Here is a 23,939-nt window from a genome sequence, read left to right as displayed (position 1 = left end):
AAGAGAAATAACCCCAAAGAAATAGGAAGCCCCCAACAAATAATAACGGTGAGGTAAGGAGAAAAGACACACGTAGGAATGAAAACAGATTCAGCAAATGAGGCCCGCTAATACTAGATAGCAGAAGACAGATAGAGAACTGTGCGGTCAGTAGAAAACCCTACCAAAATATCCACGCTGAGAATTCAAGAAGCCCCACACCAACTAACGGTGTGGGGGGAGAAACTCAGCCCCCTAGAGCTACCAGCAAGCAGGGAAATCACATATTAGCAAGCTGGACAAGAAACATATAGAACACTGATGATCAAAAAATGAACCAAAACGGAAACTTAGCTTCTCTTGAAGAGACTGGTAGCAAGGTAGTCAGAAGGAATCAGAATAGCACTGAATACATTGACAGCAGGCATAGACTGAGAGTCCAAGTGAGCTTAAATAGAAAACCAGCCCACAGATAACGAGACAGCTGATGCCAGTCACAAACCTGCAGAAAGACAGCACTCACACAGTACCACTTGTGACCACAAGAGGGAGCCCAGAAATAGAGTTCACAACAGTGAAGTGAATTATAGAGTGTACCAACCTGGGAAAAGGAAACCCGAGTAACTGTACCATGTAAACCAGTTAAAAGCCTGGAAGGACCGGGAATGTTTGGTCACAGAGGCAACTCCGGTCATACCAACGGGGGTCCCTCCAGCACTGGCTAAGGACCCAGCATGGAATTAGGTTAAGATAAATGATGCTTTCACAAAACAGCAGCAGGAAGCTCGGGCCCTGGTTCAGAAAAATACAGACGTGTTCTCAAAGCTGCCGGGATGGACCTCTGTGATATAACATGACATAGTCACCGAGTCCCAGGTAAGGGTACGGATGAAACCTTACCGAGTACCAGAAGCCTGGAGGCAAGCCATAACAACTTTAAGTGAAGCAAATGCTTCAATTGGGAGTCATTGAAGAGTCTTGGAGTGAGTGAGCAAGCCCTATTGTGTTAATACCTAAACCGGACAGGTCGTTACGCTTCTGTAATGACTTTAAGAAGTTGAATGAAGTGTCAAAATTTTACCTCTATCCAATGCCTCGGGTGGACGAGCTAATTGAAAGACTGGGGAAGGCCCAGTACTTCACTACGCTCGATCTCACCAAAGGATACTGGCAAGTCTCCCTGACAGAATCAGCTAAAGAGAAGACCGCATTTATCACGCCAGAGGGTCTATCTCACTGTGTTGTCTTGCCCTGTGGCTTGCATGGGGCTCCGGCCACGTTCCAGAGGCTGATGGACATAGTGATAGAACCGCATCGGAAATAAGCATCAGCCTATTTGGATGACATAGTCATCTTTAGTACCAACTGGGAGACCCACCTGTCCCAGGTACAAGCCGTTCTAGAGTCGCTGAGAATCACAGGGGTAACAGCAAACCGCAAAAAATGCCCTATAGGGCTCACGGAAGCTCGGTACTTAGGTGACATGATCGGCCGTGGGACGATCAAACCCCAAGTAAACAAGATCGAAGCCATCCAAAACTGGCCCAAGCCCTTAAGTACCAAACAGGTGAGGGCATTCCTCGGCATCATCATTGGGTACTACTGCCGGTTTGTACCCAATTTTGCAGGGAAATCAGCACCCCTAGTGGACCTGTTAAAAGGTAAGAAGACGGTGATGGTCCAATGGAATCCTCAAGCGGAGGAAGCACTCCCATCCCTGAAGTCGGTGTTGTGTGGACAGCCGGTCCTCATTAACCCTGACTTCAAGAAGACCTTTATTGTACAATCCGATACCTCGGAGGTAGGCCTAGGAAAAGTGCTGTCGCAAGAGGTGAAAGGGGATGAGCATCCAATCACCTACTTGAGCAGGAAACTGACCCCGGCAGAGAAAAATTATAGCGTATTGGAGAAGTAGCGCTTGGCGATTAAATGGGCCTTGGAGTCCCTATACTCCTATTTGCTCTTGCATCAGTTTCGTTTAGTAACGGACTATTCACCCCTCGTTTGGATGAGATTAGTTTTTCAGTGGAACATCGGGCGGAGAAGTCACAGGGAAATGCGGATGTCAAGGGCCCCCTGTATGGTGACAAATGTTCAACTCCACAAGTTTGAACAGAGGGGGGGTATGTGAGGCAGTGACTGGTGTCATTTGTGAGGGTCGCTATGTGTCCTCCAGTATGCGCTCAGAAGCGTATTAGATCTGCTGAAGTGCCTTGTGTTCACAGCAGGGTGCCTGTGAGTCACAAGGCAGAATAAAAGTAAGTTTGTTGTGGATAAACTTGGCACACACGTGGTCAAATGAAGGTGAGATTTAATTGAAAGAGAGTACATACAATATTGACGTTTCGGTCTCAGATTAGACCTTCATCAATGTACCTCTCAGAGTATTTCACAGATTGTCGTTCTAATTGGAGATTAATCCCTCTGCTTGTGGCTGGTACAGCTATAAATAGCAGGCTGCACTTGGTGCCGGTGCTGTGCTATACGGACGCGGCATCCACCGCTCGTCCTGCGTGTCACGGCCTGTGATTGGTCGCGTGGCGGTCACGTGACCGCCACACGACCAATCACAGGCCGTGACGTCATCTAAGGTCTTTCAAGCGCTCATTCTGAGGTAACGAAGCTGCCGGTTACATCGGGCTGCGTCGGAGAGGTGAGTATATCAATATTTTTTATTTTTATTCTTTATTTTACACTTAAATATGGATCCCAGGGCCTGAAGGAGAGTTTCCTCTCCTCCAGACCCTGGGAACCATAGTATCCCATTTCACTGCATTGGGTTTCGTGTTTCGGCCGACCCCGACTTTTTTATAGGATCGGCCGATTTCACTCGACCCGACTTTTGAGAATGTCGGGTTTCGTGAAACCCGACCCGATCCTATAAAAATAAAAGTCGCTCAACCCTAGACAGAACTATTCCGTTGAAACGCATTGTGGAAATATTAAATGAAGACTTTTTAATACCAGCTGAACTGTGTCGCTTGCGCTCTATATGACCGGTCCATTTTTACTTCATCCTGTCTTATCCTCTTCTGAGGTACCCGACCAGAGCTGCAGCGTGCTACCTGCACTAAAAAACTCCCATCGCCAGCTTGGCGCCCCTGTGAAGCCGCCTATTCTGACTCTATTCACAATTTATTTTTGAAATGGACTGCAGGAAGGTAGTGGGGTCGGGTCCGTTTCCTCCAGCCCAGATCTTATGAGTGGCCCATGGCCACAGAGTGGAGAAAAGGTAAAAAAAAACAGGAAGGGTTTTGGGCATGTCAGTTATGGTCTTGGAAGCAGACCGAGCAGGAGACTTGTGCAGAGCTCTTTCTGTGTGAAGCAACATGGGGCCAAGCAGAGTCTAAAGCCAGACACCCCAGCATATACAGTGGTGTAGTTCATTTACGGACTGTTGTAAGGATTCCAGACTTTCCTTGTGCCTGTTCGTCATGATCGAAGATGGAGTCTTGGATCTCACCCTGTCATGGAACTTCCTGTCTGTCCTGATTATTTAAGTCTGGGTCATGTGTTCTCCTGTGCCTGAGTATTTTGTGCTGTTGGCTCCTGAGCTTCTGCCTGTTTGCTGGTGAACTCCCTGCTTCTGCCTTTCAGCTACCTCTCGCCTCTGGAACTGCTGCGATGGGCAGCACACCAGTGGAAGGATCTACCTTGTTTGCAAAACTTTTCCCAGTGTTGTGCCTCTTTGCACAACCAAACCAGGTGAGCGAGATTCAAGTTGTGCTTTTCTCTCCAAGAAAGATTTACTCATCTACTACGCTTAGATAGTGCTCTCCCTCTTTTCCCCCTCATCCTCTCTTTCCCTGGACTTCATTCACACAACGCACCATCTGTGAATTATTGGACTCCCACTAACAAGTACATGTGTGATCAAGTTTTGCTGGACTTCCTCATTTAAGTACTGTGAGCATTCACACTAATAAAACATATTTTTTTATGTTACTAAGGTGATACAGATGGGGAGATGTCAGTTTGAAATTGTTTTGAACATCTAGGCAATGCCTCATCGACAGGCCAAAAAAAATTAATCTGTTACTAACGTAATACAGTAGGAGATATCTCACGTAGAAATTGTAGCATCTAGTCAATGTTATACAGGCCTCATCCACAGGCCCCAAAAATTTTTGATGGTTATGAAGTCATACATCTAATTAAAAAATTTTTTTAGCACATATCTTCCTTGTCATCCAGGCCTCATCCAATACTTAAAAATTCTTTCTTCTGTTACTAACGTCATGCAGTAGGGGGGCATCTCATTTTGAAATTGTTTGGAACATGTAGTCAATGTTATGCAGGCCTCATCAACAGGCCCCCCCAAATTCTTCTGTTACTAATGTAATACAGTAGGGGACATCTAATTAAAAATTTTTTTAGAGCATTTCTTCTTTGTCATCCAGCTCTCATCCACACTTAAACTATTCTTTCGTATGTTACTAACGTAATACAGTAGGAGACATCTCACTTAGAAATTGTTAGTAGCATCTAGTCAATGTTATACAGGCCTCATCGACAGGCCCCCCAAATTTTTCTGTTACTAATGTAATTCAGTAGTGGACATCTTACTTTGAAATTGTTTGGAACATGTAGTCAGTGTTATACAGGCCTCATCGATAGGGCCAAAAAAATTCTTCTGTTACTAACATAATACAGTAGGGGACATCTCACTTAGGAGTTGTTTGCAGCATCTAGTCAATGTTATGCAGGCCTCATCCACAGGCCCTCCAAAAATGTCATGTGACGAACGTAATACAGTAGGGGACATCTCACTTTGAAACTGTTTGGAACATGTAGTCAATGTTATATATGCCTCATTGACAGGCCCCCCAAAATTCTTCTGTTTCAAACATAATACAGTAGGGGGCCTCTCACTTTGGAATTGTTTTGTAGCATCTAGTCGATGTTATACAGGTCTCATCCACACCCCCCCCAAAATTTTTTTTTTCGGTTACTAACATCATACAGTAGGGGACATCTCACTTTGAATATTTTTCGTGCAGATTTTCTATGTCATCCAGGCCTCATTCACACTGAAGCAATTCTTTCTTCTGTGAGTAACGTGATTCATCACGCCATATTTCACCTTCTAATTTTGTGCCACTGAAATTCAGCTGTGTGCAGAGGTTGTGCAGAGTAAAATATCTAATTTGTAGTTGCCAATAGTGTGCCTATTATAATATTTCTACTGTGGTAAAATTGATGCCACTTTGTTGCTGTTTGCCACTCATTTTTGGAAATGTGAACACTCCTGGTTGGGTGTCCCTCTGCTGGGTTGGATGTAATGGAAGACCTGTAGTTCCGTATTATAATATTTCTACTGTGGTGAAATTTATGCCACCTTGTTAGTGTCTGCCACTATTTTTTTAAAATATGAACACTCCTGGTTGGGTGTCCATCTGCTGGGTTGGGTGCAGTGGAAGATCTGTCGGTCCATATTATAATATTTCCAATCCAAAACTGGATTATGGGCCTGCAGCCATGGCAGACCCAAAACCACAACATCATGCAAATTATGCAGCACAAGAAAGCGATTCACCTCCTGATGTACAGGAGTCATGCACATGGTCACTTGAGTCCAATACTGAGGCTTATTCTCAGCCAATGGCGTAGCATCTATTCCCCTTAGTGGAATAGGAAATTCCAAAGGCTCCAGAACAAAACCACAGCGCTTGGCAAACGACAAATCCATAAGATTCAGGGCAGCACCCGAATCTACAAAAGCCATAACCGAGTAGGATGACAAAGAACAGATTAAAGTAACAGACAAAATGAACTTAGGCTGTATAGTACCAATGGTGACAGGTTTAGCGATTTTTTTAAAGCGCTTAGAGCATGCTGAGATAACATGAGTAGAATCACCACAGTAAAAGCACAACCCATTTTGACGTCTATGACTTTGTCGCTCAATTCTAGTCAGAATTCTGTCACATTGCATTGACTCAGGTCTCTGTTCAGAGAACACTGCCAGAGGATGCGCAGATTTGCGCTCCCGCAAACGCCGATCAATCTGAATGGCCAAAGCCATTGAATCACTCAGACTTGCAGGCGTGGGGAACCCCACCATAACATTCTTAATGGCTTCAGAAAGACCCTCTCTGAAATTTGCAGCCAGGGCACACTCATTCCATTGAGTAAGCACTGACCATTTCCGAAATTTTTGACAGTACACCTCAGCTTCATCCTGACCTTGAGAGATAGCCAGTAAAGCCTTTTCTGCCTGGTTCTCAAAATTAGGTTCCTCATAAAGCAGTCCAAGCGCCAGAAAAAACGCATCCACATTCAGCAATGCAGGATCTCCTGGCGCCAGAGAGAAAGCCCAATCTTGAGGGTCGCCGCGTAACAAGGAGATAACAATTTTAACTTGCTGAGCGGAATCACCAGAGGAACGAGGTCTCAAAGAAAGAAATAATTTACAATTATTCTTAAAATTCAGAAACCTAGATCTATCTCCAGAAAACAACTCAGGAATAGGTATCTTTGGCTCAGACATAGGGCCATGAACAACAAAATCCTGAATATTTTGCACCCTTGCAGCAAGATGATCCACACTAGAAGTCAGACTCTGAATATCCATGTCTGCAGCTGAGCTCAAAACCACCCAGAGATTAAGGGGATGAGAGAAGCTGGACAGACTGCAGCAAAGGAGGAAAAAAAAAAAAAATTGTACTCAGGACTTCTTTTATCCCACTTCATGCGATGCATTAAACACTTTTTTGGCCTGCTGTACTGTTATGATCCCAGTGGCTGAGGATCACAGGAAATACTAGCTAAGTTACTAAACATAGAACAAGCTCTAGGGAGGTGGTAACTGGACTGACCGCAAAACCTGATCCTAACCAAACACACTAAAGGAAGCCGGTGAACGTGCCTAAAATCCTGGATGTCTCGACGCAGCCTGAGAAACTGACTACCCCTAAAGAGAAAGCAAGACCTCACTTGCCTCAAGAGAAATAACCCCAAAGAAATAGGAAGTCCCCAACAAATAATAACGGTGAGGTAAGGAGAAAAGACACACGTAGGAATGAAAACAGATTCAGCAAATGAGGCCCGCTAATACTAGATAGCAGAAGACAGATAGAGAACTGTGCGGTCAGTAGAAAACCCTACCAAAATATCCACGCTGAGAATTCAAGAAGCCCCACACCAACTAACGGTGTGGGGGGACAAACTCAGCCCCCTAGAGCTACCAGCAAGCAGGGAAATCACATATTAGCGAGCTGGACAAGAAACATATAGAACACTGATGATCAAAAAATGAACCAAAACGGAAACTTAGCTTCTCTTGAAGAGACTGGTAGCAAGGTAGTCAGAAGGAATCAGAATAGCACTGAATACATTGACAGCAGGCATAGACTGAGAGTCCAAGTGAGCTTAAATAGAAAACCAGCTCACAGATAACGAGACAGCTGATGCCAGTCACAAACCTGCAGAAAGACAGCACTCACACAGTACCACTTGTGACCACAAGAGGGAGCCCAGAAATAGAGTTCACAACAGTGAAGTGAATTATAGAGTGTACCAACCTGGGAAAAGGAAACCCGAGTAACTGTACCATGTAAACCAGTTAAAAGCCTGGAAGGACCGGGAATGTTTGGTCACAGAGGCAACTCTGGTCATACCAACGGGGGTCCCTCCAGCACTGGCTAAGGACCCAGCATGGAATTAGGTTAAGATAAATGATGCTTTCACAAAACAGCAGCAGGAAGCTCGGGCCCTGGTTCAGAAAAATACAGACGTGTTCTCAAAGCTGCCGGGATGGACCTCTGTGATATAACATGACATAGTCACCGAGTCCCAGGTAAGGGTACGGATGAAACCTTACCGAGTACCAGAAGCCTGGAGGCAAGCCATAACAACTTTAAGTGAAGCAAATGCTTCAATTGGGAGTCATTGAAGAGTCTTGGAGTGAGTGAGCAAGCCCTATTGTGTTAATACCTAAACCGGACAGGTCGTTACGCTTCTGTAATGACTTTAAGAAGTTGAATGAAGTGTCAAAATTTTACCTCTATCCAATGCCTCGGGTGGACGAGCTAATTGAAAGACTGGGGAAGGCCCAGTACTTCACTATGCTCGATCTCACCAAAGGATACTGGCAAGTCTCCCTGACAGAATCAGCTAAAGAGAAGACCGCATTTATCACGCCAGAGGGTCTATCTCACTGTGTTGTCTTGCCCTGTGGCTTGCATGGGGCTCCGGCCACGTTCCAGAGGCTGATGGACATAGTGATAGAACCGCATCGGAAATAAGCATCAGCCTATTTGGATGACATAGTCATCTTTAGTACCAACTGGGAGACCCACCTGTCCCAGGTACAAGCCGTTCTAGAGTCGCTGAGAATCACAGGGGTAACAGCAAACCGCAAAAAATGCCCTATAGGGCTCACGGAAGCTCGGTACTTAGGTGACATGATCGGCCGTGGGACGATCAAACCCCAAGTAAACAAGATCGAAGCCATCCAAAACTGGCCCAAGCCCTTAAGTACCAAACAGGTGAGGGCATTCCTCGGCATCATCATTGGGTACTACTGCCGGTTTGTACCCAATTTTGCAGGGAAATCAGCACCCCTAGTGGACCTGTTAAAAGGTAAGAAGACGGTGATGGTCCAATGGAATCCTCAAGCGGAGGAAGCACTCCCATCCCTGAAGTCGGTGTTGTGTGGACAGCCGGTCCTCATTAACCCTGACTTCAAGAAGACCTTTATTGTACAATCCGATACCTCGGAGGTAGGCCTAGGAAAAGTGCTGTCGCAAGAGGTGAAAGGGGATGAGCATCCAATCACCTACTTGAGCAGGAAACTGACCCCGGCAGAGAAAAATTATAGCGTATTGGAGAAGTAGCGCTTGGCGATTAAATGGGCCTTGGAGTCCCTATACTCCTATTTGCTCTTGCATCAGTTTCGTTTAGTAACGGACTATTCACCCCTCGTTTGGATGAGATTAGTTTTTCAGTGGAACATCGGGCGGAGAAGTCACAGGGAAATGCGGATGTCAAGGGCCCCCTGTATGGTGACAAATGTTCAACTCCACAAGTTTGAACAGAGGGGGGGTATGTGAGGCAGTGACTGGTGTCATTTGTGAGGGTCGCTATGTGTCCTCCAGTATGCGCTCAGAAGCGTATTAGATCTGCTGAAGTGCCTTGTGTTCACAGCAGGGTGCCTGTGAGTCACAAGGCAGAATAAAAGTAAGTTTGTTGTGGATAAACTTGGCACACACGTGGTCAAATGAAGGTGAGATTTAATTGAAAGAGAGTACATACAATATTGACGTTTCGGTCTCAGATTAGACCTTCATCAATGTACCTCTCAGAGTATTTCACAGATTGTCGTTCTAATTGGAGATTAATCCCTCTGCTTGTGGCTGGTACAGCTATAAATAGCAGGCTGCACTTGGTGCCGGTGCTGTGCTATACGGACGCGGCATCCACCGCTCGTCCTGCGTGTCACGGCCTGTGATTGGTCGCGTGGCGGTCACGTGACCGCCACACGACCAATCACAGGCCGTGACGTCATCTAAGGTCTTTCAAGCGCTCATTCTGAGGTAACGAAGCTGCCGGTTACATCGGGCTGCGTCGGAGAGGTGAGTATATCAATATTTTTTATTTTTATTCTTTATTTTACACTTAAATATGGATCCCAGGGCCTGAAGGAGAGTTTCCTCTCCTCCAGACCCTGGGAACCATAGTATCCCATTTCACTGCATTGGGTTTCGTGTTTCGGCCGACCCCGACTTTTTTATAGGATCGGCCGATTTCACTCGACCCGACTTTTGAGAATGTCGGGTTTCGTGAAACCCGACCCGATCCTATAAAAATAAAAGTCGCTCAACCCTAGACAGAACTATTCCGTTGAAACGCATTGTGGAAATATTAAATGAAGACTTTTTAATACCAGCTGAACTGTGTCGCTTGCGCTCTATATGACCGGTCCATTTTTACTTCATCCTGTCTTATCCTCTTCTGAGGTACCCGACCAGAGCTGCAGCGTGCTACCTGCACTAAAAAACTCCCATCGCCAGCTTGGCGCCCCTGTGAAGCCGCCTATTCTGACTCTATTCACAATTTATTTTTGAAATGGACTGCAGGAAGGTAGTGGGGTCGGGTCCGTTTCCTCCAGCCCAGATCTTATGAGTGGCCCATGGCCACAGAGTGGAGAAAAGGTAAAAAAAAACAGGAAGGGTTTTGGGCATGTCAGTTATGGTCTTGGAAGCAGACCGAGCAGGAGACTTGTGCAGAGCTCTTTCTGTGTGAAGCAACATGGGGCCAAGCAGAGTCTAAAGCCAGACACCCCAGCATATACAGTGGTGTAGTTCATTTACGGACTGTTGTAAGGATTCCAGACTTTCCTTGTGCCTGTTCGTCATGATCGAAGATGGAGTCTTGGATCTCACCCTGTCATGGAACTTCCTGTCTGTCCTGATTATTTAAGTCTGGGTCATGTGTTCTCCTGTGCCTGAGTATTTTGTGCTGTTGGCTCCTGAGCTTCTGCCTGTTTGCTGGTGAACTCCCTGCTTCTGCCTTTCAGCTACCTCTCGCCTCTGGAACTGCTGCGATGGGCAGCACACCAGTGGAAGGATCTACCTTGTTTGCAAAACTTTTCCCAGTGTTGTGCCTCTTTGCACAACCAAACCAGGTGAGCGAGATTCAAGTTGTGCTTTTCTCTCCAAGAAAGATTTACTCATCTACTACGCTTAGATAGTGCTCTCCCTCTTTTCCCCCTCATCCTCTCTTTCCCTGGACTTCATTCACACAACGCACCATCTGTGAATTATTGGACTCCCACTAACAAGTACATGTGTGATCAAGTTTTGCTGGACTTCCTCATTTAAGTACTGTGAGCATTCACACTAATAAAACATATTTTTTTATGTTACTAAGGTGATACAGATGGGGAGATGTCAGTTTGAAATTGTTTTGAACATCTAGGCAATGCCTCATCGACAGGCCAAAAAAAATTAATCTGTTACTAACGTAATACAGTAGGAGATATCTCACGTAGAAATTGTAGCATCTAGTCAATGTTATACAGGCCTCATCCACAGGCCCCAAAAATTTTTGATGGTTATGAAGTCATACATCTAATTAAAAAAATTTTTTAGCACATATCTTCCTTGTCATCCAGGCCTCATCCAATACTTAAAAATTCTTTCTTCTGTTACTAACGTCATGCAGTAGGGGGGCATCTCATTTTGAAATTGTTTGGAACATGTAGTCAATGTTATGCAGGCCTCATCAACAGGCCCCCCCAAATTCTTCTGTTACTAATGTAATACAGTAGGGGACATCTAATTAAAAATTTTTTTAGAGCATTTCTTCTTTGTCATCCAGCTCTCATCCACACTTAAACTATTCTTTCGTATGTTACTAACGTAATACAGTAGGAGACATCTCACTTAGAAATTGTTAGTAGCATCTAGTCAATGTTATACAGGCCTCATCGACAGGCCCCCCAAATTTTTCTGTTACTAATGTAATTCAGTAGTGGACATCTTACTTTGAAATTGTTTGGAACATGTAGTCAGTGTTATACAGGCCTCATCGATAGGGCCAAAAAAATTCTTCTGTTACTAACATAATACAGTAGGGGACATCTCACTTAGGAGTTGTTTGCAGCATCTAGTCAATGTTATGCAGGCCTCATCCACAGGCCCTCCAAAAATGTCATGTGACGAACGTAATACAGTAGGGGACATCTCACTTTGAAACTGTTTGGAACATGTAGTCAATGTTATATATGCCTCATTGACAGGCCCCCCAAAATTCTTCTGTTTCAAACATAATACAGTAGGGGGCCTCTCACTTTGGAATTGTTTTGTAGCATCTAGTCGATGTTATACAGGTCTCATCCACACCCCCCCCAAAATTTTTTTTTTCGGTTACTAACATCATACAGTAGGGGACATCTCACTTTGAATATTTTTCGTGCAGATTTTCTATGTCATCCAGGCCTCATTCACACTGAAGCAATTCTTTCTTCTGTGAGTAACGTGATTCATCACGCCATATTTCACCTTCTAATTTTGTGCCACTGAAATTCAGCTGTGTGCAGAGGTTGTGCAGAGTAAAATATCTAATTTGTAGTTGCCAATAGTGTGCCTATTATAATATTTCTACTGTGGTAAAATTGATGCCACTTTGTTGCTGTTTGCCACTCATTTTTGGAAATGTGAACACTCCTGGTTGGGTGTCCCTCTGCTGGGTTGGATGTAATGGAAGACCTGTAGTTCCGTATTATAATATTTCTACTGTGGTGAAATTTATGCCACCTTGTTAGTGTCTGCCACTATTTTTTTAAAATATGAACACTCCTGGTTGGGTGTCCATCTGCTGGGTTGGGTGCAGTGGAAGATCTGTCGGTCCATATTATAATATTTCCAATCCAAAACTGGATTATGGGCCTGCAGCCATGGCAGACCCAAAACCACAACATCATGCAAATTATGCAGCACAAGAAAGCGATTCACCTCCTGATGTACAGGAGTCATGCACATGGTCACTTGAGTCCAATACTGAGGCTTATTCTCAGCCAATGGCGTAGCATCTATTCCCCTTAGTGGAATAGGAAATTCCAAAGGCTCCAGAACAAAACCACAGCGCTTGGCAAACGACAAATCCATAAGATTCAGGGCAGCACCCGAATCTACAAAAGCCATAACCGAGTAGGATGACAAAGAACAGATTAAAGTAACAGACAAAATGAACTTAGGCTGTATAGTACCAATGGTGACAGGTTTAGCGATTTTTTTAAAGCGCTTAGAGCATGCTGAGATAACATGAGTAGAATCACCACAGTAAAAGCACAACCCATTTTGACGTCTATGACTTTGTCGCTCAATTCTAGTCAGAATTCTGTCACATTGCATTGACTCAGGTCTCTGTTCAGAGAACACTGCCAGAGGATGCGCAGATTTGCGCTCCCGCAAACGCCGATCAATCTGAATGGCCAAAGCCATTGAATCACTCAGACTTGCAGGCGTGGGGAACCCCACCATAACATTCTTAATGGCTTCAGAAAGACCCTCTCTGAAATTTGCAGCCAGGGCACACTCATTCCATTGAGTAAGCACTGACCATTTCCGAAATTTTTGACAGTACACCTCAGCTTCATCCTGACCTTGAGAGATAGCCAGTAAAGCCTTTTCTGCCTGGTTCTCAAAATTAGGTTCCTCATAAAGCAGTCCAAGCGCCAGAAAAAACGCATCCACATTCAGCAATGCAGGATCTCCTGGCGCCAGAGAGAAAGCCCAATCTTGAGGGTCGCCGCGTAACAAGGAGATAACAATTTTAACTTGCTGAGCGGAATCACCAGAGGAACGAGGTCTCAAAGAAAGAAATAATTTACAATTATTCTTAAAATTCAGAAACCTAGATCTATCTCCAGAAAACAACTCAGGAATAGGTATCTTTGGCTCAGACATAGGGCCATGAACAACAAAATCCTGAATATTTTGCACCCTTGCAGCAAGATGATCCACACTAGAAGTCAGACTCTGAATATCCATGTCTGCAGCTGAGCTCAAAACCACCCAGAGATTAAGGGGATGAGAGAAGCTGGACAGACTGCAGCAAAGGAGGAAAAAAAAAAAAAATTGTACTCAGGACTTCTTTTATCCCACTTCATGCGATGCATTAAACACTTTTTTGGCCTGCTGTACTGTTATGATCCCAGTGGCTGAGGATCACAGGAAATACTAGCTAAGTTACTAAACATAGAACAAGCTCTAGGGAGGTGGTAACTGGACTGACCGCAAAACCTGATCCTAACCAAACACACTAAAGGAAGCCGGTGAACGTGCCTAAAATCCTGGATGTCTCGACGCAGCCTGAGAAACTGACTACCCCTAAAGAGAAAGCAAGACCTCACTTGCCTCAAGAGAAATAACCCCAAAGAAATAGGAAGCCCCCAACAAATAATAACGGTGAGGTAAGGAGAAAAGACACACGTAGGAATGAAAACAGATTCAGCAAATGAGGCCCGCTAATACTAGATAGCAGAAGACAGATAGAGAACTGTGCGGTCAGTAGAAAACCCTACCAAAATATCCACGCTGAGAATTCAAGAAGCCCCACACCAACTAACGGTGTGGGGGGACAAACTCAGCCCCCTAGAGCTACCAGCAAGCAGGGAAATCACATATTAGCGAGCTGGACAAGAAACATATAGAACACTGATGATCAAAAAATGAACCAAAACGGAAACTTAGCTTCTCTTGAAGAGACTGGTAGCAAGGTAGTCAGAAGGAATCAGAATAGCACTGAATACATTGACAGCAGGCATAGACTGAGAGTCCAAGTGAGCTTAAATAGAAAACCAGCTCACAGATAACGAGACAGCTGATGCCAGTCACAAACCTGCAGAAAGACAGCACTCACACAGTACCACTTGTGACCACAAGAGGGAGCCCAGAAATAGAGTTCACAACAGTGAAGTGAATTATAGAGTGTACCAACCTGGGAAAAGGAAACCCGAGTAACTGTACCATGTAAACCAGTTAAAAGCCTGGAAGGACCGGGAATGTTTGGTCACAGAGGCAACTCTGGTCATACCAACGGGGGTCCCTCCAGCACTGGCTAAGGACCCAGCATGGAATTAGGTTAAGATAAATGATGCTTTCACAAAACAGCAGCAGGAAGCTCGGGCCCTGGTTCAGAAAAATACAGACGTGTTCTCAAAGCTGCCGGGATGGACCTCTGTGATATAACATGACATAGTCACCGAGTCCCAGGTAAGGGTACGGATGAAACCTTACCGAGTACCAGAAGCCTGGAGGCAAGCCATAACAACTTTAAGTGAAGCAAATGCTTCAATTGGGAGTCATTGAAGAGTCTTGGAGTGAGTGAGCAAGCCCTATTGTGTTAATACCTAAACCGGACAGGTCGTTACGCTTCTGTAATGACTTTAAGAAGTTGAATGAAGTGTCAAAATTTTACCTCTATCCAATGCCTCGGGTGGACGAGCTAATTGAAAGACTGGGGAAGGCCCAGTACTTCACTATGCTCGATCTCACCAAAGGATACTGGCAAGTCTCCCTGACAGAATCAGCTAAAGAGAAGACCGCATTTATCACGCCAGAGGGTCTATCTCACTGTGTTGTCTTGCCCTGTGGCTTGCATGGGGCTCCGGCCACGTTCCAGAGGCTGATGGACATAGTGATAGAACCGCATCGGAAATAAGCATCAGCCTATTTGGATGACATAGTCATCTTTAGTACCAACTGGGAGACCCACCTGTCCCAGGTACAAGCCGTTCTAGAGTCGCTGAGAATCACAGGGGTAACAGCAAACCGCAAAAAATGCCCTATAGGGCTCACGGAAGCTCGGTACTTAGGTGACATGATCGGCCGTGGGACGATCAAACCCCAAGTAAACAAGATCGAAGCCATCCAAAACTGGCCCAAGCCCTTAAGTACCAAACAGGTGAGGGCATTCCTCGGCATCATCATTGGGTACTACTGCCGGTTTGTACCCAATTTTGCAGGGAAATCAGCACCCCTAGTGGACCTGTTAAAAGGTAAGAAGACGGTGATGGTCCAATGGAATCCTCAAGCGGAGGAAGCACTCCCATCCCTGAAGTCGGTGTTGTGTGGACAGCCGGTCCTCATTAACCCTGACTTCAAGAAGACCTTTATTGTACAATCCGATACCTCGGAGGTAGGCCTAGGAAAAGTGCTGTCGCAAGAGGTGAAAGGGGATGAGCATCCAATCACCTACTTGAGCAGGAAACTGACCCCGGCAGAGAAAAATTATAGCGTATTGGAGAAGTAGCGCTTGGCGATTAAATGGGCCTTGGAGTCCCTATACTCCTATTTGCTCTTGCATCAGTTTCGTTTAGTAACGGACTATTCACCCCTCGTTTGGATGAGATTAGTTTTTCAGTGGAACATCGGGCGGAGAAGTCACAGGGAAATGCGGATGTCAAGGGCCCCCTGTATGGTGACAAATGTTCAACTCCACAAGTTTGAACAGAGGGGGGGTATGTGAGGCAGTGACTGGTGTCATTTGTGAGGGTCGCTATGTGTCCTCCAGTATGCGCTCAGAAGCGTATTAGATCTGCTGAAGTGCCTTGTGTTCACAGCAGGGTGCCTGTGAGTCACAAGGCAGAATAAAAGTAAGTTTGTTGTGGATAAACTTGGCACACACGTGGTCAAATGAAGGTGAGATTTAATTGAAAGAGAGTACATACAATATTGACGTTTCGGTCTCAGATTAGACCTTCATCAATGTACCTCTCAGAGTATTTCACAGATTGTCGTTCTAATAGGAGATTAATTTCTCTGCTTGTGGCTGGTACAGCTATAAATAGCAGGCTGCACTTGGTGCCGGTGCTGTGCTATACGGACGCGGCATCCACCGCTCGTCCTGCGTGTCGCGGCCTGTGATTGGTCGCGTGGCGGTCACGTGACCGCCACACGACCAATCACAGGCCGTGACATCATCTAAGGTCTTTCAAGCGCTCATTCTGAGGTACCGAAGCTGCCGGTTACATCGGGCTGCGTCGGAGAGGTGAGTATATCAATATTTTTTTTTTTTATTCTTTATTTTACACTTAAATATGGATCCCAGGGCCTGAAGGAGAGTTTCCTCTCCTCCAGACCCTGGGAACCATAGTATCCCATTGCACTGCATTGGGTTTCGTGTTTCGGCCGACCCCGACCCCAACTTTTTTATAGGATCGGCCGATTTCACTCGACCCGACTTTTGAGAATGTCGGGTTTCGTGAAACCCGACCCGATCCTATAAAAATAAAAGTCACTCAACCCTAGACAGAACTATTCCGTTGAAACGCATTGTGGAAATATTAAATGAAGACTTTTTAATACCAGCTGAACTGTGTCGCTTGCGCTCTATATGACTGGTCCATTTTTACTTCATCCTGTCTTATCCTCTTCTGAGGTACCCGGCCAGAGCTGCAGCGTGCTACCTGCACTAAAAAACTCCCATCGCCAGCTTGGCGCCCCTGTGAAGCCGCCTATTCTGACTCTATTCACAATTTATTTTTGAAATGGACTGCAGGAAGGTAGTGGGGTCGGGTTCGTTTCCTCCAGCCCAGATCTTATGAGTGGCCCATGTCCACAGAGTGGAGAAAAGGTAAAAAAAAACAGGAAGGGTTTTGGACGTGTCAGTTATGGTCTTGGAAGCAGACCGAGCAGGAGACTTGTGCAGAGCTCTTTCTGTGTGAAGCAACATGGGGCCAAGCAGAGTCTAAAGCCAGACACCCCAGCATATACAGTGGTGTAGTTCATTTACGGACTGTTGTAAGGATTCCAGACTTTCCTTGTGCCTGTTCATCATGATCGAAGATGGAGTCTTGGATCTCACCCTGTCATGGAACTTCCTGTCTGTCCTGATTATTTAAGTCTGGGTCATGTGTTCTCCCGTGCCTGAGTATTTTGTGCTGTTGGCTCCTGAGCTTCTGCCTGTTTGCTGGTGAACTCCCTGCTTCTGCCTTTCAGCTACCTCTCGCCTCTGGAACTGCTGCGATGGGCAGCACACCAGTGGAAGGATCTACCTTGTTTGCAAAACTTTTCCCAGTGTTGTGCCTCTTTGCACAACCAAACCAGGTGAGCGAGATTCAAGTTGTGCTTTTCTCTCCAAGAAAGATTTACTCATCTACTATGCTTAGATAGTGCTCTCCCTCTTTTCCCCCTCATCCTCTCTTTCCCTGGACTTCATTCACACAACGCACCATCTGTGAATTATTGGACTCCCACTAACAAGTACATGTGTGATCAAGTTTTGCTGGACTTCCTCATTTAAGTACTGTGAGCATTCACACTAATAAAACATATTTTTTTATGTTACTAAGGTGATACAGATGGGGAGATGTCAGTTTGAAATTGTTTTGAACATCTAGGCAATGCCTCATCGACAGGCCAAAAAAAATTAATCTGTTACTAACGTAATACAGTAGGAGATATCTCACGTAGAAATTGTAGCATCTAGTCAATGTTATACAGGCCTCATCCACAGGCCCCAAAAATTTTTGCTGGTTATGAAGTCATACATCTAATTAAAAAAATTTTTTAGCACATATCTTCCTTGTCATCCAGGCCTCATCCAATACTTAAAAATTCTTTCTTCTGTTACTAACGTCATGCAGTAGGGGGGCATCTCATTTTGAAATTGTTTGGAACATGTAGTCAATGTTATGCAGGCCTCATCAACAGGCCCCCCCAAATTCTTCTGTTACTAATGTAATACAGTAGGGGACATCTAATTAAAAATTTTTTTAGAGCATTTCTTCTTTGTCATCCAGCTCTCATCCACACTTAAACTATTCTTTCGTATGTTACTAACGTAATACAGTAGGAGACATCTCACTTAGAAATTGTTAGTAGCATCTAGTCAATGTTATACAGGCCTCATCGACAGGCCCCCCAAATTTTTCTGTTACTAATGTAATTCAGTAGTGGACATCTTACTTTGAAATTGTTTGGAACATGTAGTCAGTGTTATACAGGCCTCATCGATAGGGCCAAAAAAAATTCTTCTGTTACTAACATAATACAGTAGGGGACATCTCACTTAGGAGTTGTTTGCAGCATCTAGTCAATGTTATACAGGCCTCATCCACAGGCCCTCCAAAAATGTCATGTGACGAACGTAATACAGTAGGGGACATCTCACTTTGAAACTGTTTGGAACATGTAGTCAATGTTATATATGCCTCATTGACAGGCCCCCCAAAATTCTTCTGTTTCAAACATAATACAGTAGGGGGCCTCTCACTTTGGAATTGTTTTGTAGCATCTAGTCGATGTTATACAGGTCTCATCCACACCCCCCCCAAATTTTTTTTTTTCGGTTACTAACATCATACAGTAGGGGACATCTCACTTTGAATATTTTTCGTGCAGATTTTCTATGTCATCCAGGCCTCATTCACACTGAAGCAATTCTTTCTTCTGTGAGTAACGTGATTCATCACGCCATATTTCACCTTCTAATTTTGTGCCACTGAAATTCAGCTGTGTGCAGAGGTTGTGCAGAGTAAAATATCTAATTTGTAGTTGCCAATAGTGTGCCTATTATAATATTTCTACTGTGGTAAAATTGATGCCACTTTGTTGCTGTTTGCCACTAATTTTTGGAAATGTGAACACTCCTGGTTGGGTGTCCATCTGCTGGGTTGGATGTAATGGAAGACCTGTAGGTCCGTATTATAATATTTCTACTGTGGTGAAATTTATGCCACCTTGTTAGTGTCTGCCACTATTTTTTTAAAATATGAACACTCCTGGTTGGGTGTCCATCTGCTGGGTTGGGTGCAGTGGAAGATCTGTCGGTCCATATTATAATATTTCTACTGTCGTAAAATTGATGTCACTTTGTTGGTGTCTGCCAATAAATGTCTGTAAATTGTGTAGATTCCTGGTTGGGTCTCCTTCATGTGTGTAGCCTGTAGCAGTAGGCCTCCGATACTGGCAGTTCTCCCCCCTCTTTGAGTCAACTACCCGTGTTACTATCCTTACATTTTTCTGACAATAGTAATCTACAAAACTGATATGTGTGCCACTTGAGTGTGGATGAGCATCAATTTCATTTTTTTTTGCTGTATCACTTATAAAGTGCCAATAATTCAACATTCGCATTACAGACATTTACAGACATAACTGGCACTGTCACTTTAGTTCTCCAACACCGGTTGTCTATTAGATTAGTTCTCCATGTTTTGGTGTATATTTCTTTCCCTCTGCAATTATAGCTGTTTCTTAGTTTAGTTCTCCTGTTGTCTATTAGTTTAGATATTCATCTTATGGTGTACAGTGGTTTCGTTCTACAACACTACCTGTTTAGTAGTTTAATTCGCCAACCCTTGTTGTCTATTAGTTTAGTTATCCATCTTATGGTGTGTAGTGGTTAATTTCTCCATCCCCAAGCACCCTCCAAGGATTGGGGATTGCAAGATTTGTGTACCAGCCCCTTCCGTCTGTATTCACAAGGCAGAAAGGCTGCATTTCTGTGGTCAACTGATTGGAGTGGCCATGCAATAATCACAGGGATCATAGTCCATGAGTGATACAGAAAAAAAGCACTGTGATCTTTACAGCAAATAGCTCTCAGCTGGCCCCTATCATTCAGACAAAGACACAATTGGGCGACGATCATCCGAGGGGGTCACAGGCTGTTCACAATAATTAGTTAAGAGAAACGTAATAGTGAGCGTATGGCTTATCCACCTCCTGAATGGTACACATAGAATATGTGTATATCCCACCATACGATCACTGCTAACTCCACAATAACCTTACACTCCTCGCTGCCAACAACAATCCAGTTTTTAACCAAATAAATACATACAGGCCGACTGGACTCCATTTTTCTGTTGAGGTTCACAATATCAGGGTGTTCTATCCCCTCTCCCTCAGAGTAGCAGTCATATACCTTCCCCCAGGCTCACCCACCCACTTCCTTCACCACTTTAATGGGTTGCTGCCACAATTCATGTCCTCAGAATTGCCCACCATTTATCCTGGGATCCTGGGAGATTTCAACAACCCCACCTCTCCAACTGCATCCCAGCTTCTATCTCTAGCCACTCGTGGCCTCTCAAAACTTTCTACCTCTGAGACACAAAAACAGTAACACCCCTGATTTTGGTCTTTGTCCAGCTCAGTTCAATCTCCTAACTAGTATCAAGAACCCAGCTGCAGATTTACAGCAGGAGTCTGTGCACGAGATACAGAAGGACAGGGGGGTGAGAGGAGAGCGCTGCGGTGAGCTTACCTGTTGGAGCACAGGACCTGAAACATGCGACCACCGGGGGAGGGGCCAGAGGCGCAGCCAGATGCCGAGTAGCGGCGGTGACCGGCAAAATAGGAGAGTAGTCTAAACGTGCCAAAGTCAAGCCAGGAGGTCGATGAAGAACCAAAGAGTGAGACGCTGAGTGGTCAGGACGTAGCAAAAGGTCAGGTAGCCGGAGATAGCAGTGCAGTTGAAACAGGAGGTTAGTAAGAGTACTAAGCCGAAGGTCAGGGCCAGAAACAGACAGTAAGCACGAAATCACATAGCAATGCACAGAACGAGAACACAGACCGGATCATACATCAGAAGGCAAACGGACCTCACAGTATGCAAGCACACCAGGGGGTCAGACACACAGCTAGAACAGATGTATCACTGACAAGGATCCCCAGATGGAGGTGGGTAAATATAGCCCTCCCCAAACCAAAAGGAGGCCATACAAAATTAACCCTGAGAGGACAGGGAAGGAACCCTGTCCACAACCATGACAGTATCCCCCTCTTAATGGGGGCCACCGGACCCCCAGACTTCTCAGGAAGCCTGGCATGAAAAGCTCAAAGCAATCGGTAGGGATGCACTGAACCGGCCGAGACCGAAGACAGATCCTCCGGACCATACCCCTTCCAGTGCACCAATTACTGCACATTCAGGTGCACCCACCATGAACCAACGATGCATCCCACCTCATATTCCGGATGGCCCTCCACCAATACACTGAGTCCTTCTCGACCGTTCCCAATGGTTCCAGAAGGGACCTGTGAAAAACATTAGATATTTTGAAGGAGGCAGGAAGTTGTAACCTGTAGGCCACCGGGTTGATGACCTCCACAATTTTATATTAGCCAATGAACTTAGGACCCAGTTTGGCCGATGGGACCTTGAGCTTAATATTGCAGGTGGATAACCACACCTTCTCACCGAGGAATGCTGGGACCCAATCCCCTTCTCTTGTCTGCAAAAAATGTGAACCTTTCCTGGGCCTTGGTGATGTTTCGCTGAATCTCCACCCACAGGATCTTTAAGCATTGTACCGTACACTCCGCCTCTGGACAGCCTGAGTCCATGCAAGAAAACTCCCAAAAATGTGGGTTAAACCCATTATTGATCAAAATTCTGCCACTGGCAACGCATGACACCAGTCCTCCTGTCTGGAAGATGCCAAACATCTCAGAATTTGCTCCAGGGACTGATTAGTGGGTTCGGTTTGCCCATTAGACTCCGGATGATAGGCAGAGGAAAAAGACAGCGTGATTCCCAACTTACAAACTGCACACCTCTGTCAGACACCACGTTCATAGGCACATCATGCAGACGGACCACATGCTGCACAAACAACCTGGCCAAGGTTTCAGCAGTCGGTAAAGTGGGCAGAGGTACAAAATGAGCCTGTATGGAAAATCTATCCACCACCACCCATACAATGGAGTTACCCCTTGATGGAGGGAGATTAGTGATAAAATCAATGGACAAATGTGTCCATGGTCTATCCAGAATTGGTAAAGGCACCAATTCCCCGGCCGGCCGGCAAGGAGAATTTTTAGAACGGGCACAAACCCCACACGCAGACACAAACCTTTTAACATCTGCAACAAAAGAGGGCCACCAGAAAATTCTAGCAACTGCCTCCCGGATGGCCTAAATCCCAGGATGAGCACTCATGAAACTCCTGCAGGAGTCTAAGATGGAAGTGTTCTGGTACAAACAATTTACCCACAGGTTTATTACTGTGAGCCAGAGCCTGGGCCTCAAAAATCTCTCTCTCCAAATCAGTCGAGATTTCAGCCACCACCACCCCAGTTTGAAGAATGGAGGATGGGGGTTCAGGAGGAGACACCGGATCAAAGCTTCGGGATAATGCATCTGCCTTAACATTCTTAGACCCTGGATGGAAGGTTATAGAGAATTGAAACCAGGAAAAAAAAGTGACCACTGGGCCTGCCTGAGGTCAATCTCTTGGCAGACTCGATATAGGCTAAATTTTTGTGAACGGTGATCATGGTGACAGGATGAACAGCCTCCTCAAAAAAATGCCTCCATTCTTCAAAGGCCAACTTGACAGCCAGAAGCTCTCTTTTCCCCATATCATAATTTCTCTTGGTGGAAGAGAACTTTCTGTAAAAGAAGGCACAAGGTTTGAGGTTGGTCAGTGTAGGGGACCCTGAGACAACACTGCCCCACTCCATTTCAGATGCCTCGACCTCCACAATAAAAGATCTAGACGGGTCTGGGTAGACCATCACTGGGGTGGAAATAAAACACTTTTTTTAAAGTCAGAAAATATTTTTTTGCTGACATAGACCAATTCTTAACATCAGCCCCCTTGAGTGTGAGATCAGTCAGGGTCTTAACCACTTGTGAAAAACCCTTAATGAACTTAGGATAGTAATTTGCAAAGCCTAGAAAGCATTTCAAACCCTTTAAATCATGAGGTTGAACCCAATCCATAATAGCCTGGACTTTTTTCGGATCCATGCGAAATCCCTCACAAAAGAAAATCAAACCCAAGAAAGACAATTCCTGTACAAAGAACGGCACTTCTGGAGCGCCCGACAGGGCCGTGGGGTACTTGGGCCGGGTTGGACGGTTCTTAAGGGGGTAGTCTCGGCAGCAGTGACCCGGTCCGTGGCCCTGGGCGTCCAAAAAAAGTAAATCAAAAGGGACTTAAGTGTAACGCCGGTGGGTTTTGTACCTTGTTTCTTCAGCGTTACTCTGCATGCCTCTGCTTTAACCCTTGCTCCTCTCCCCCTAACTAGCAGGGATACTGTGTCTGTTACCTGTATGGACACTGCTCAGTTCCCTGCCTCCGCTGCGTAGCTGTACATGTGTTGTGATATCTTTGCTCTGCTGCATGACCATCTGCATGTGCGGTCCCTGGCTGCCAGGGTGGAAGCTATCAGCGGGTTTCAAGGTGCTCTGCAGCTGGTGCATGACTTCCACGTGTGTTCAGGCTTGCAGTCGCTGCCAGGTGCTCTAAGCCTCAGTTCCTGTGCTGACTGTGCTGTAATGGTTTCTTTTTGTGCTTAGTGTGCGCGCGGCCAAAACTTCCCTGCTTTTATTAGGGTTTTTGTGTGCACCTGTGTTGCTTTCATCAGCCTATTGCTGAGGGGCAGCTCCTATATAAACTCTCTATTTCCTGTTGGGCATTGCCAGAGCATTGCATTGTGTTTCTGAGTCTTGCCTTGTGTGTGAGGTATCCAGCTCCCGTTCTGTCTGCAGTCTGT

The sequence above is a fragment of the Ranitomeya variabilis genome, chromosome 1 (genome assembly GCF_051348905.1).
Source record: "Ranitomeya variabilis isolate aRanVar5 chromosome 1, aRanVar5.hap1, whole genome shotgun sequence".
Classification (NCBI taxonomy): domain Eukaryota; kingdom Metazoa; phylum Chordata; class Amphibia; order Anura; family Dendrobatidae; genus Ranitomeya; species Ranitomeya variabilis.
This window is presented reverse-complemented; position numbering follows the sequence as displayed.